Source organism: Leguminivora glycinivorella, chromosome 12, assembly GCF_023078275.1.
Source record: "Leguminivora glycinivorella isolate SPB_JAAS2020 chromosome 12, LegGlyc_1.1, whole genome shotgun sequence".
In the NCBI taxonomy this organism is placed as follows: domain Eukaryota; kingdom Metazoa; phylum Arthropoda; class Insecta; order Lepidoptera; family Tortricidae; genus Leguminivora; species Leguminivora glycinivorella.
The window spans coordinates 17,228,154-17,244,431 of NC_062982.1; the positions used below are offsets into that span (position 1 = coordinate 17,228,154).

The 16,278-nt window shown below is 37.1% G+C and overlaps 1 protein-coding gene across 4 annotated transcripts in view; it reads left to right on the forward strand.

The window, feature by feature from the left end:
* LOC125231661 (tyrosine-protein kinase Src64B) overlaps window positions 1-16,278 on the forward strand; it is a 112,689-nt gene that overhangs the window by 51,453 nt on the left and 44,958 nt on the right. The window contains exon 2 of one of the 4 annotated variants that reach the window (XM_048137158.1): window positions 9,284-9,310. The exons of the other annotated variants lie outside the window; for them this stretch is intronic. The gene's annotated coding sequence lies outside the window, so the exon portion shown is untranslated. The remainder of the gene's footprint in view (window positions 1-9,283; window positions 9,311-16,278) is intronic. 4 annotated transcript variants of the gene reach the window in all.

The following is a 16,278-nucleotide window of genomic DNA, read 5'->3' on the forward strand; positions in this document are numbered from 1 at the left end:
CGAAAATGCGGGCTGTGGAGCTCATAAAATTGTTGTTACTACTTATAAGAGCCGTTTGAATTTGAACCCTTTTGACGAGTAAAAATAGACCTCAATTAAATTACCAATATAAACATTGTGTAATTTGTGTAGTTAATGTAGGTAGTTATCCCTTTACGAGAGTCGAGAGTACACTTTCACAAACACTGGTATTATTTGAATCAGTATGCTGCAGCAGATTAATTATGCTACTTGTATTGGTGCCATTGGTGGCTACGGCTATCTTTAGTGCCTCTTCGTCAAATTTTTAAATGTTACCTTTAACCTCTCGAATTACAAGTCTAAATTTATTACCGATTTATTCCTAACCTCCTTTCCTGCCGTCGACTTGTAAATGGCTTAGTTATGAATTCGAACAATTAGTGGTTCACCAGTGCGTGCCTTCGCCGGGGCTAAAAGCATTGACCCATCTCTATACACTCATAACTCAATATATTGCGTTCGTTCCGCTTTGCTGCGTCTACAATTTCCATATGTAATTTCAGGTTTTTTTTCATCCAATTTGCAGGATGGGTGGTTTGAATAAAGCATTATGATTGTGATAACTCTAAAAGCAGACGCCGCAGTTCAATAATTTGGCCTCTATTTTTATCAGAGGTCACAAGTTCGAACACGATATATCATGGTATGAATGGGTTCCCACAGCATCTTTGAGTAAATTGTGCTTCAATCATGAGATAAAAATCGCGTAACTTAAACTACTTATACATATATAGCACTAATTAATAACTTGTTCCTGTTACATGATAATTTTTGAATGTGTAATTATGGTTCGCCAATCTACCTATTAATTCGTGTTAGTAACGGAATTTTCTCTAGTCCAGCACACAAAAACTAAATCGGAATGGACGGATAAATGGATAGGAAATAGGAATTTATACCTAGGTATGGTCATATGGTGCCTGTTTCTGGATGAGGTATGAGGATACACCAAAAATATAGAATCGTAGCTGAAAGTGTTGAAAGTTGTATAGTTTTATCCTCTGGGTGAATTACCCGGCAAATACGTATAAAATATCTGTATCCTTATTCACCACCAAGATCGGCTTTACCACTACGCATGTGTCAATTCACGCCATCACTTCATTCTCAAATCCCTTAATCACGTCAGTTTGGAAAACGTCTATAACAGACGGAGGGCGGCGAAAGTGATCGTATGATATGAGGGTTCGATCTATTTTCAGACACATGTATGTCCGTATAACTTTAAACGTATGCATATAGAACGAGTCCTAGCTTAGTTGACGGTGATTTTGCTGCCACATATTGGGCAAGGGCTAATGTATGATTCGTCGTTAAATAAATGAAATCAAATTGTATGCCCTAATAAGTTGTCCCTCAGCACAGTATAAAACCAGTAATAACTCTTCTTACAAACTTCACGCCGCGCGGTGTGTCCCCCTCCCTCCCCTCGCATGCGGCGAAAACATGCGAAACTGGTGATTATTGGGCTGGACAGTCGGGGCCGCGTTTGCGCGCTGTGTTGACGTGTTGAGTTCGGGAGAAAATGACGTCAGCACCGAAGACATATTTTCGTTACTGTAGTGTTTATGGGTGTATGGAAAGTTCTCAAAATGCGGAAATGTCATTCTTTAGAATTCCTAGACACCCAGAAAAGTAAGTGGTTGTTATATATTTGCAGTGTTAGGTACATTATTGCTTACGTAAATGGCGTAAAAGTGAGATTTAAAGCTAGAATGACACATTAAAATCAATAAGGATTTATCTGTAACGACATTTAGGTAGATGCTGCGATCTATCTAGCTCGAAAGTTTGGTACCTACTTAAATATTGTGCAAACATCTATTCAAACATTTTATGTAAATATGATTTCGTCAGTATTTAAGAAACAAATACGTACTTGAATCTTTATTAGATAAAAAGGTAGAAAGAGCGTTGGTACTAGCATAGCGCCATACACAGTTACTAATACGAGTAGGACAGTAGGTACCTACGTTTCTAGTTCAAACGAATCTTTTTTTTATTGTGATGGATTGGGTGTATTCTAGAGAAAACATATAAAATGAACACTTAAATTAACGCTTTTGCAATTATTGTTACACAATCTACTATTGCGCGTATGAGAGTAATATATTTATAATGATTTTTTGTGTCTTCAATACTGACTAATGTGGTGTCATGACGTGGTATTGTTATACTAAAACCTACTTACAGTTAATAGTACCTATTAGATTTACAACAACTTACATTGTACGAAGTCGATTATAGTAACGTTGTACATGTACAACCCTGCGTGACCTTGCGCAGTAGTAACGACCGCGCCGCCGCTGCCGGAGATTAACTACTGATATATCCTTATACTGTGCCCTCAGCTTGGTTTGACGCTAGCTTGGCGTTGTCAACAAAACACGCTATTTCGTTTCAACCACTCGAGATAAAATTATAAAATTCAGTTGTTCGGAACTACATTCTAACGTATAACATATTATGTGCACGAACCGCGAGAACTTAATGTGTTAAACATTCCATATATTCTTGTGAATAAATGAAATCTATCTATCTATCTATTCTAACGTGTATCGTACATATATTTTTCCAAATTTCATCACAATATTTTCTCGCATCTCTTTATCGCGTCAAATTTAAAACTATAATAGCAGATAGTGGGCGGTAAAAGTCGTAGGAGGGTCCCTTATCTTTTTACAAACATAGGTATGGTTATATTTTTATTTAAACAGTAGTTGATGTAGTTTTTTAACCCCCGACGTAAAAACGAAGGGGTGTTATAAGTTTGACGTGTCTGTCTGTCTGTCTGTCTGTCTGTTTGTCTGTGTGTGTGTCTGTCTGTGGCATCGTAGCTCCCGAACGGATGAACCGATTTCGATTTAGTTTTTTTTATTTGAAAGCTGTGTTAGTCGGGAGTGTTCTTAGCTATATTTCATGAAAATCGGTCCACTAGGTCGCGGTCGGGGGTTTTTTCAAAATTTTAATTTTGTGGTTAGGTTATAACCGTTGAAGCAGCAGGGCTAGCACATAATTGGTCCGAGATAGATCCTTATGTATTAATACAATAGGCTATAGTTTCCTACTAGTCAAATCAGCTTCTTTTTAAGAACTGTCTAAATGATTTGCTAATATGGAATTTCTATTAAATACTGAGGAGTGACATCACGGTCAATTTTATTACTCTATTATATCTTTCTTTTTGACTTATTAAATAGAAATGATGTTTAAACATAACTACTGTCCATATTTTTCTTCTAAGTACCTGGTGCTTTGAACTATGTCATAGTGACGTTATAAATCAGATTGTAAGAAATCTCTTACTGCTTGCCATTTTGACATGGTTGTAGAGTGGCCTAGGGTTCCAATGGATGACTGTACGTAAACTCCAAACATGTGCTAGCCCTGCAGAAGTACGTTTTAAAAACACCCGATTTCAGTAACATGAACCCGTGGATGAGTCTTATTCTAGACAAATGACTCGCGTATTATGTAAATTTTCCTAAACGACACATTTACTTTCTGAATTCCCATAATCGCAACGGTCGCGCGATGGTCGCGCGACGGCGATGCGACGCATACGAAATCAAACCTTATCGATATGGAAGTAGACGATGCGATGAGACGCGACGGCGACGGTCGCGCGACCGTCGCCCACGCAAGACACGGCGCGGCGTTACAAAATTTCAGTAACAGACAGAACGAGGGTGCCATTTCTTTCCATGCAATGTTTAAACATTTTTTCATTTGAGTGCGTAAGTATCTTATACTTTTAAACGAGCAATTCTTGTATATTTATTTATTTATTTATTTATTTACACTGACGATCTCGGAAACCGCTCTAACGATTTCGCAGAAATTTGTTATGTGGGGGTTTTTGGGGGTGAAAAATCGGTCTAACTTATCCTTAGGTCCCGGAAAACGCGAATTTTCGAGTTTTCATGCGTTTTTCTTTGCGCGCCATCTCGTGTGCAGTAGTTGTACTGTTAAGACAGAATTCTTTCGGTCGATGTAAGTACTATTTATTGCAAACACTAGATGGCGACACAGGTCAAGGCTAAAACGAATAGAAAAATACACTATTTGAGTTTTTGTGGCGAAATGCGCGCCATCTCGTGTGGAGTAGTTGTGTTGTTAAGGCTGAGAATTCTTTCGCTCGATGTAGGTACTATTCATTTTTGAACTAGATGGCGACACATGTCAAGGATACGAAACAGAACCGAGCGAAGCTCGGTCGCCCAGATATTGTAAAATTTAAATGAAGTTTGATGTTCTTCTCTCTTGAGAAGTTAAAACAAGATGACTTCAAATTTATCACCGGATCTCAGTAACGTGAAACTGTTGATTTTACCGCCATATTGTAACTGAGCTGAAAATATCCATATTAGTTTAAACCTTTGAGTAATTATGTTAACTAGAGAGGGCACCTCAACTTGATTTTGTGTAACAACACTTAGAGCTGATCAGCACAAACGCGCTTAGTCTGTGCCGAACGGCTGTGGTAGATTGACGTATCGCAATGAAAAATATTTCGTCTAAATAATGCCGTCATGTGTAGTGAGGTACTGTACAAACTCAGGAAAATGTAACAAAAGCCAAGGAGTGACTTTTCATACGTAGGTTTACTGCATTTTTGTTTAAACACGCTTACTTTTTAAAAAATGTATCAATATAAACTCATGCCGAAGCGCCATGTTGCGGCGGCCATGTTTCGTTGAAACCAAAGAGTAAAAAATGCAACAAAAGCAGACGTGACAATATCGCAAGTTAGTTCAAGTTTCCTATCATACATTAAATTATATACATTTATCGACGCAAAAAAGGTTATTTAATTATTATTGTCAGAATTGCAGTTTTCCGACATGTCGGTCTATAACAGATTCTCAATACGCGTGTCGAATTTCATGTATGTAAATGTAAGTGCAGTACCTAACATGCCTGAATGAATTTGGGTAGGTAGACGGTCAAGCAAATTATGAGAGTATAAAAACGCGCGAAATTCAAATTTTCTATGGGACGATAAACCCGCGCCCATACATACATGGATGTAGATAAAGTTATGTGTGCGACTATACATAATTAGGCATTAAAACACTCATGTTATCTTATTAACACAACAAAAACAACACTCATGTTTTAATGCCTACCATTATGCAAATGTCACATAAATAACTAATATCCAGTTGCGGCTACGTGTACACATGTACGCTCAGTCCGTATGCAGCTTTAAAAAATGTGGGCATTTAAAAAAAATTGGGACTCACAGAGTTGTTAAAAAAAAGTTAAATCGCTGTCAGTTTTGCAACGATAATTAAGCATGGAATTTCAATAAAAACATCGTGAATTATACTAAGCTATAATCTAAATTTAGAACGTGAAAAAAGTTTTAAATACAGATTTCAAGCTTGATTATCATTACAAAATTAACAGCGATTTATGTTTTTTGTTAACAACTCACGCTAATTGAGAGTCATAAATTTAAAAAATGCCCATGTAAACCCATGTCACTTCTATACTACGACTTCTAATCTATGCACTCTATGCAGGGCTCATCATCGCGACCGAAAGGTCGTAAGCGCCGAGTAAAATCGTAGCGCTTGCGACGTTACGGAAGCAGGCCATTGGTTCACACCCCGCCCCCTCGCCCCGCCTTCAGCTTACAGGCTGTGACACGTTCGTTGTTTGCTATAGCTCCTCTATACGAAGTAATAATTACTCAATGGTTTAAACGGATTCAGTGTTCGAAATAGCTGCCATATATCATTTTCGTAAGTAGAACATCAAAGCATTTAGTTGCATCGGTATGCGACTAAGTGACTTTGTATAATTAACGTACTTACTGTGCTACTAGAGACAAACAAATAGTAGGGACTGGTGATCTTCATACGAGTTCATATTCCTATTTTTTTTTATTATGTCACATTAAAATCATACTCGATACCTAAATTTCGAGCGTCCATGCATTTGATGCATTGCGAGGTTTTGATAACAAAAAATTTACGGAGACCAACGTGCTGTATAAATTGTTAGAGTCTGATCCATCGTTCGCCATTCGCCACCACCACCATAATTATACCTTAGATATTTTTCTGGCACGAACGAAGTGATACTAGTGACTTCCTTCCGATATTTAGTTCATCGATAACTTACATTATAATACCTTGTACTTTTGGCTCTTGAAAATTATTAATAAATTTTATTTACCAAAAAACCAAAAGCCAAAACAATTCAAAATCAGCAAATACATGCAAGCACTTAAAAACTAGATCTAACCTAATTACACACACACAAAAACATACACAGATACATAATTAAACCTAACCTAGCAAGCCCCCCCGTGAGCCTCCCGATGCAAAGGTACCCATAACGCTTGCCGCATTACCGCGTTGAACCGCGATGGATAACCTTTGCATCAGGACATTATAATTATGTCATTAATTATTGTCGTGGCAATGAATCTTGAGTAGTTTCATGTGCTCTGCCTACTCCGTTTAGGGAATATAGCTTGAATTTATGTGTTAGTAACATTAATGTTTTATACAAATGTCACATGCTTGGAAATAAATGGACAATAATAATAAAACGAACCATGTTTTAATAGTTTACATAATTTCTTGCATTACTATTCAAGATTTTAGAGATTATTATTAGGGGTAATTAATAATCTTATGTAAGGTTATATATCGATAAAAGGATTGTCGATGTTTTTATTTTGTCAAGCACTTACAACTCGACGTTCGTGCCAGAAAAATATCTAGGTATAACCATAATAAAAGAAATTATGATAGCCGCCAATCCAATAATGAATGTTGTGTCCTTCAAGTTTGGAGATTGCCGGTATTTATTATTGAGTGGTCTATGGTCGCTACGTTAATTGAAATACGAAACTCGTCGGTTTGAAAGTTACAAATATTCAATTAGTTTCTAAATAAAGAAAACCCAACTTCGAGGCGGGAATTTGATCCGATGACAGCTTTATTTTCACTGTATCGAACTTAATGACGGTTTCATAATTCCTTTGAAATGTATTCGCTCGTAATGTCTTGCGCTATTAAGAGAAAGGCAAAAAATATGAGACTATTGTCTATTCTTCACTAATTTCGTGTTATTTTTATCTTCAATATTTCTTGCTGCAAGTTACGTTCATTATAATAACGAATAACCGTTAATTCATCATTAATTTACAGTTAATTAAATTATGTAATTTATTATGCATTTAAATTTAATCGAAACCGAAAGTATGCGATATTGTTTCGCCAAGAGATTAAGTAGGCAATTACTTTCACTCGTAAACAAATCTTTAGGCATGAGTCAGTAGGATAAATGAACCATGCTGTACGAGTAAATAAACACGGACATGTATTTATGTAAGTAGATCACTCAAGCGTTTGCAATCAGGCTCTATTATAAATTATATAAAATAAAGTTTTATTCTATTCTAATGCAGAACTCATTCTATAGAGATATAACTACATTTATTATTTAGTCCTATCCTGTAGCCTGGCCCCGTAACCGAATGGCATTTCTGCGACGCCAAACTCCGCAGAAATGCAGTCTGGCTCTGTCGCGCGAGAGCGATAGAGATAGATAGCTACGAAAGAGATAATATTGTGAGCGTTTGTGAGACACTGAGATCCCCTTGGTAACTTATCTTATAGTAAAAAATTGCCATCTGATCTTTCAACTGTCAATCCCAGATTTTTTATAATAATGCCTGACTATAGTCGATTTTTATGTGATGTCACACACTAACGGAGTGGATGAATCATACCTAATCAGGAGAATCGATTACGCTCATGTTTTTATATTATTAAATTAAAACGGGACTTAATCGCGTAAAACTTACGTTTATATTTAACCCGACGTTTCATGTTTTTCCCAAATTCCATCCTACACGTGCTTTGGCCTTTCGATTTTCATTGTGTGTACTATAGGCAAAATTTTCCTTGTTGTCACAATGGTTTAGTAAGCTGCTGCGTGAAGTTAACATATTATAGTATATCACTGCGACATCATATAAAGTAGAATTGAAATGGGTTCGCTTGCAGATATACCTGACACCGCTATCCATTTCCGATGTCGGGGCTGCCTGTACATACGATATCTATTCTACATATAAGTCTGTATGAATAAGCTTAGTGTGAACTTTCGTAATACCAGCAACGGAAATAGTGACAGCTATAAAACAAGTGACAGACAACGGTACCTTGATAAAACACCATAAAAGACGTAAATGTTCATCGTTGTTTAAAGTAGTTACTAACAACCCTCTGCTGACCTTCGGTAGAACTTACTTCTTTGCAATAGGGCTTATGTTGTCAAAAGCTTCGATGGTACGGTGACCTCAGCGAAGTGGCCGTTAACCGAACCGAAGTGAACGATCTACTTTATCTATGTATTCAAAACTTTTCATATTCAGTCAATAAACTCGTCATTTATTTTTAGTCGGTCATAATTTAACACGTTGTGTGGTAATAGCTATCCAAAGTGTTTTACTGTGTTTGGGCTCTTAAGGTTTTCGATCCTTAACGTCTTCATAACTGATTCTATTTTAATACTTTTAACAGTAGTAGGAGAACCAACCCTTTAAATTGTTTGTAGTTAAGCTTCGAGTATTAGATGAAAGTTTGTAGAAAAAACAAATTTTACCCAAGTCAGAATCTTCATGCGAAAAACAGTCAAATATTTCATACCGTATGGCATGTCGCGAAAGTAAAGTTTTTGTGAGGATAGTAAATTATGTATAAATTAAAAAATTGGACTTATTTTAAACCGTAGAACATCAAAATCTACATGGAACACCAAAATTAACCGATAAAACTAATACAGTTTAAAATATGGTACCTACAACTTATTAGGAGATTTATTTTAACAAACAAATCGTGAAAAAGTAGTGATACTTTGAAAAAATCTCGTATCTCACGCTGCTTCTCAAAGTTAAAACGCAGTAAGTCTATATGCATTCCATACATACTACAATTTTCTTTTCATTGACAGACGAAGATACAATTTTTTTTTTTTTAAAGTAGTGAAGAATGTAAATAAGTAGAACTACGATTATAGTTGATTGTTAGAATAATACTAGACAACTTTAATATAATAGCAGGCCAAACTACGTCGAGAACCACTCACATTGATTCCATCGAGGCAATCTTTATGAGCTCTATGACTCATAAAATTACCCACTATACTGTGTTTATGTCTTAATGAAACCCCACTTTTGTGTATTTGCTTCTGTATTCTGTATTATTAGTACTAATAACTTGTTTTATGATTACAGGTACGAATGTAAACCTGACATTTCTCGGTAAGAATGTATTTGCAATTATTTTTAAATGACTGCGATATTTGATAAGTATTAAGTATGTAGATCGTATTACACTTTTTCCGAAACATCAAAGCATCCGCGGTTTATATTACATATTACAGAGCAATATGAATAGCACCATTTACGAAAAAGTGACCCAACCCAATCTAACTGTATTGCGAGTTTGCCAGCACAAATTGTGTTATTTATTTTAAACGTTATAATTTTACAGACATTTGATGTGTATGAAGCACTTCCACGCTTTAAGATATGTATCAGACTTAGCTTGAACCGACTCAACTCTATTGTACAGTCAACCAATTAGAACCCTAGGCCACTCTACAACCATGTCAAAATGACTAGTAAGAGATTTCTTACAATCTGATTTATAACGTCACTATGACATAGTTCTACAGTGGCCTACAGTACCTACCTATTGATTGAAACGAAACAAGAGCTTTCCAGTATGACCAAAATATACACCTTTTTATTGCTAGCAAATAACTACCTACATTGAAATTACGTACGTGGTGGTCGAGAAATATGATAAGGCAATGTTTGATGTAAGTAATGAGAATCACCAACTTCCGCGAACATGAACTCTAGCTGTGGTTCTCAAAACAAGCGCAGTCGGTGGCAGGATCTACGCAAAGCGAATTATTCAATAGGTATTATTCAATAGCAATCTCCACGTTGGAGACTGACAGCCTTATTTTTTTTTTTTATACAACGTCGGTGGCAAACAAGTATACGGTCCGCCTGATGTAAAGCAGTCACCGTAACCTATGGACGCCTGCAACTCAAACAGTGTCACATGCGCGTTGCCACCCCATTAGAAACTTGTACACTCCCTTTTGCTGTGTTAAGTACAATGCCTTATTCCTTAGCCTCGGCTTTTCCTTCCACATTCATTCGTAATACCTTTCACGTCACATGACTTGCATCCCTCCGCATAACATGCTCGTGCCACGCTAGCGATTCGCGATAGTTCTAGATGTAGATACGATTATTTAAGTGCAATTTTTGTGGTATCATCACTACATAGTATAAAACAAAGTCGCTTTCTCTGTCCCTATTTCCCTATGTCCCTATGTATGCTTAAATCTTTAAAACTACGCAACGGATTCTGATGCGGTTTTTTTTAATAGATAGAGTGATTGTAGAGGAAGGTTTACATGTAGGTATAGTACCCGTGCGAAGCCGGGGCGGGTCGCTAGTAGTAATATTCCTATTCTAAAAATTATTCCTATTCTAGAAATTCGGCTAGTTACTCAAAGATCTGACCGACCTGAGTGCACGTCCGTATTATTTTAATTAGGCTTTGTAGTTTTGTCATATTTATACCCGAGTTAAGTAATAATCGTGTCAATATGAATGATAGCCGTACCAGAAGCAGTGTCCCACTAATGAACAAACTGTCACCTATAATTACACTCCTATGACTGACACAGTTCGTCGTACCGATTTCTTGCCGTCAGCCGCAGGTCGACGATCCACGGTCAATAAGTGCGTCACGCAAGGGTTCCCGTGTCTAAATGTTAAGTCAGCTTTCATGTGATTACAATAAACTAGCCCTGCCCGCAAAAAGTGCCGCATTATAGGTCTTTGACTTTGCTGCAGACGTTGCTACGAGGTGTAATAAAACTAATAAATTAGCTGTATAGTGAAAAGGTCATGCTCAGACATCGGATTCCGTGGGTCGAAACTTCTTGACAGCTAGGGACTTCCTATATCGATAAACTCATTTATCGATACTAGTTCTAAATACTAATAGTGACAAAGGTTTGCTTATAAAATATTTTTTTATTAAAAGAGTATGCGCATGTGACACTGTTTGAGTTGCAGGCGTCCATAGGTTATGGTAACCGCTTTCCACCGCCCCGGACCGTATGCTTGGTTGCCACCGACGTAGTATAAAAAAAAACATTATATAATAAAATAAGAACTCAATTTTCTTCTTCTTTTTTGAAAACGTTTTTAAAAGTTTACTCGTCACAATTTATTTCAACGCTATTTATTTTAGACGCTAAGTATGAATTTCATACTGGTCTTCAGAACAATAGTTTCAAAAAACACACACAATGTTGGGGGCGGTCACTAGTATATAGAACTAGTATCGATAAATGAGTTTATCGATATAGGAAGTCCCTAGCTGTCAAGAAGTTTCGCCCCACGGAATCCGATGTCTGGTCATGCTAGTGCCTATATCGTTAACACTGGCTTTATTACATATAGTAACACAAACTACGAGTTTAACAGCTGACATGGACGAGACTAAATCGCAGCTGCAATTTTTATTGTGTCTGATTGAACATTGAAGTTGGTGCCGTGATAACTGTGGGTCGGGGCTTGCATCTCCTACTGATATAATTAATTCGGGTTAAAATTTTCAAGGGACTAAAAAAAACTCAACAGTAAATCATTGTTTGGATGTACCGGCTGCAACCATTTGCTACTGAAGCAGGTAGGCTCCTGTGAATAGCTAATTGTTGTATTGAATCACTATTAGCATACATTCATCCATTATTGCACGGCTCATCAGTAATTTATTGTTGTTTATTAGCGTGAACTGTTGCAGCATTTTCTTAGTAAAGGCAATTTCTTTCAGTTTTTAAGAACAAAAGCGATCTTGTTTTCATACATGAACGTTGAATAGCCCAGGTCTAATAATGTAACAACAATAACGCCTATCAGAAACGTCTCTATAGAAACAGTTTGAAGGACGGTGGCAGAACAACGTGAGTTGAGTGCCCATGTAATATTAGCCACAATACATCTTTATTACTCGTGCCATACAAGGGCCAGGATTCGATTGTTGTTGACCAAAGAATTGCTGCTTTTGTATGGAGTTGCGAGGGTTCGCTATTACATAGGTATTAATTCGCGTTTGACCGACGAGTTGTTTGTGTAATGTGTATGTATAAATCAAAAGGGTCCTTTTGCTTACATATGGATATTTGTTTTGAAGTAGTGGAAACCCTTTTTACTTAATTTAGTCATAAATTGGTTGTACATACTTACGGATGACATAAATTGCAAGAAGATAAACTTGATCTTACTTGCTTGAATTCACTTGCTTCCCGGGATAGCCAGAAACAAAAATTTATTGATAATAAAATTAATGAAAACATGCATGTATTTTCTGCAACATAATGAAATGAAATGAAATGAAATGAAATATTTATTTTTCAAGTAGGCATATTACAATGCGCATATGAACGTCAAATAAAGCTACGCCGGCTCTAACCCTACGCCTCAGCCTCGAGAAGATTTCAGTCCCCCCTCAGCATATATTGCCGCATATATTTTAAATTACACACAAAATAAATTTTGAAGTACATACCTAAATATATATTATTCGTTTTTAGTTTCTATTAAACACAATTTTATTATTGTATTTCATTGCTTCATAACATCACAATGTGTCGCCCCAGCAAACTTGACAAGTTGACAGCTCCCTACAGCGGTTCCGATTTAATTGCAGTTATTATGCAACCGTCTAGGTCGACTCTGTCGAGAGCTAGGGCCCGCGAACCGCCCTTCGCACTGATTCTCACGTTCATCTTTGCCTAGCGAAACCAGACTCCGACTGTGATTGCTAGCAAAACACAATTGGCCAATTTCGCTACCCACAGGCGATTTTTAAAATGTAAACGCTCCTGAATACCTCTCTTTAAGTTCAGAGTGTTCAGACTTTATGGCAAAAGTTTAGATTTACGGGTGTTATAAAATTTTGCGGTCTAATACCCAAGCGATATATATCTTCTTAATTAAAACCCCCGTTCTATCTGTGATTAATAAGCCTCTTTTTGGGTATATCCATATAATCTTTTCCACAAAAGCCGTTCTAAGAGCGCCATTGTGTTTCGCCATTTGCGGTCTCTGATGACGATAAGCGCTTGAAAGTTGTCTAAACACAACCTTCATAAAGTAAATTGCATTTGCGTTGAAAGTGCCCGGCAATTCTTCCTCTATCTCTACAGTCACAGAGAACATCCTAGGGGTTGGTCTGTGTCTACAGTAAAACATTGTCTAGACTATTCATACGTGTCTTTGCAAAATCGGATATTGCAAAGAATTTTATTTTGATTCCTGTTGTGGTTTCATATTTTTAGCGGCGCGAAACATATTTTTATTTTGGATTAATTTTAATTCGTACGAAGTTCGACGGTCACAATGATGAGAAACACGCCGACGGCCATATATTTTATGAAATACTTCTATAAAATTGCTTTTAGATTAACTCGACCAGCGAATTCGCAAGTGCAGCCTAATTTATCGAAATTCTGACGCATCAGTTATTTTCCCGGCGGGCCGGCGCTTGATCCGGATACTGTTGCGAGAGCCATTCCGCCCTCGTGAAAGCCCAATGGGACTCATTTGACGGAAATCGAGATGCGAGGTACACACGACTGACCCAGATTACGGCACTACCCTGAACACCGCTTGTGTACTAAAATAAATAACGCTTTTTTCATCCTTCTCAATAAAAAATACGTTGACAGCTTTCAGACTGTCACTTCCAATAGTTATTCTATCGATGCAAAGAAACGGCGGTTTATTTTCACAAACGTTTCTATATCGGTTTTCTATTTCTTACCTTGCCATTTTATTTCTCTCCATTGTCTTTAAATTTAACCAGTTAGGTTGCCAGTGCTAGTTCAATTGAAGCAACACCTGCCGCTTGTTTTCAAGCGGAGACCGTTCGGATATGAAGAATGCCACTTTAATTGAGTTACCTTTTGTTGGCAATCTTTAAACTGGCTCTTACTAGTTTTCGAGATTCCTCCGTTAATTAGCGATAAATTTCTTTGGCTCGTTTTCGCGTTAAATTGATTGTTATTAACTACGTTTGAACCTGTTACAGTCCTTTTATTTATGAAGACATTCTTGGAGTGATTCTCGTCGTCGAGAAATCGTATTTATGATATTCGTATGCAATTAAAATAATTTCTCGGATCATTAAACTGTCGTCATTAATTCTAATTCTTTTCCGGCAGGCACATCCCACTTTCTTGTTTATAAACATACTATTTTTGAAAATAATTGAGCGACGGAAATCCATCTTCTACTATGTCTACACATTTCCAAACAATTAGAAGCCGTAGTATGTGTCGCAATACAGATTTCAAGTTCGTGTCTCCGATTCCGTCCGACAAGGGACAATAGCATCATTACATGTGGGATAAAGTTAGAACGTTACAAACCTTTAGGGCAACATCTGGCGGCAAATAGCTCTGTAAATTCGAAGCTTCTTTGTTTCACTGTGTCTTTTATATCGTTGGAGTTGGAGTTGGACACAATTTAACAATCGATACGTTTACAGGATGAGTAATGAATCTGATAATGCTTACATTTTCTTTGATAATAATAATGACAAATGAGAACATGCCAATTTGGAACACATTATAATATTCCTGTTACATTTGTTCATTACCCTGTTTGTAAATAGTCATACAGACAGAGTATAAATATTTACGAAGACAGCTAAAAGATGTGATTGTATAAAATAGCTTTCATTGATATCATATGTAAATATTTACGTGAAATTAAACTGTTATTATTTTGGCTCTTAATACCTATGATTGATTATATACCAGTAACCAGTAATCGATTACCTAACGTTTACATGCATTGGCACTCTCAGCAATAGATAGAAATTCTATAGGTAATGTGTTATTTATATTTATTTACCGTGTCCTAATATTTCGCAATGTTCCTTCCTCGATGATTACAAATAAGTTTCCTCGTCGGGCGACCCAACGAACCGTTTCTATCGTGATATTGTTTTATATGAACGGGTTGGCTAAAAATACGTCTGCAATACAGTCACAAGTTCATGGACCTGGCGATTTATCGAGTGCCGCTCCGTCTAGCGCCGCAAGTGCTTTCGTCTGCGGCAACTTTTAAGAACTCAATCTTCCTATTAGTTCAACCTAATAAAACATCAAAAACGGTAATCAAGCACAGACTAATTAGTTGAACAGTATCTTTGTTTTATATCCCTAACTCCAGAGGCTCCAGAGCAGCTGCTATCATACTAGTAATGTATATTGTGGAACTTAACAAATCTCGCGTGTAATAGCGAAATCCTTTCTCCAGCCCGATGGAGTTCGGTGCTCGGAAGGCTATAAACGTCTCTCAGCCTCAGGCACATTCCCGCTCCCCTGTCAAGCAAAAAGGTAACGTTGCGTAAAGGGGAAGTGGCGAATACGTGAAATTAATAAATACCGACTCGTGAACAAAACCAACGCGACACTGTGAGCCTTTGACGACGCAAAATGCTTCCCTCCGCCCGCTCGCGAGGCGTTTCCTCTCTCCGTTTCCCGGCCGCAGCCCTGCATTTTTAAAATTCATTTGCCGGAAAACAAAGTATTATTTTAACGGCACTTCAAGCTAATTGTAAAGAGTTTAGCAATTCTCGCAATTCCTTTTTTTAATTTTAAATGCAATAACAATCCTCTTTGCCTTGAAACTTTTTACAGTTTAACGCTAAAAAATCAGCAGCTGCAAAGCGTCGCAATGGTTATTTGATTTGGTAGAAATATCGGATATCGGACGGCGGCTGCACTGACTTCTCATATTAAACATTCCTTGAAAGTGAGCGCAAGAATCTCAAAGATTGTAAACGAGTAGTTATTTGCAGTGATTCCAGATGTTCCTTTTGCGCGGAGGAAAGGAAATGTTCTGAATATTGTATCCACATTTTACTCTCCGATTATTTCGGCTCAGATTAGAAGACTTGGGACATAACATAATTCTGCAATGCAGACAGCTTAAAAGCTCTTACAGAGAAAGCAACTACAATAATTTTGGTGCACAAACATTCCGTATATTAGACTAAAAATCTTTGTTTTCGTAGTCTACTCTAGAATAATCGATGTTCGTTTTGCTCAGGCAGCTGTTGCCTAATTAGATTCGGCTCACCTGTTTGATTAATTCTCTCAAAGGTTCCCGTAGGGTCTAGG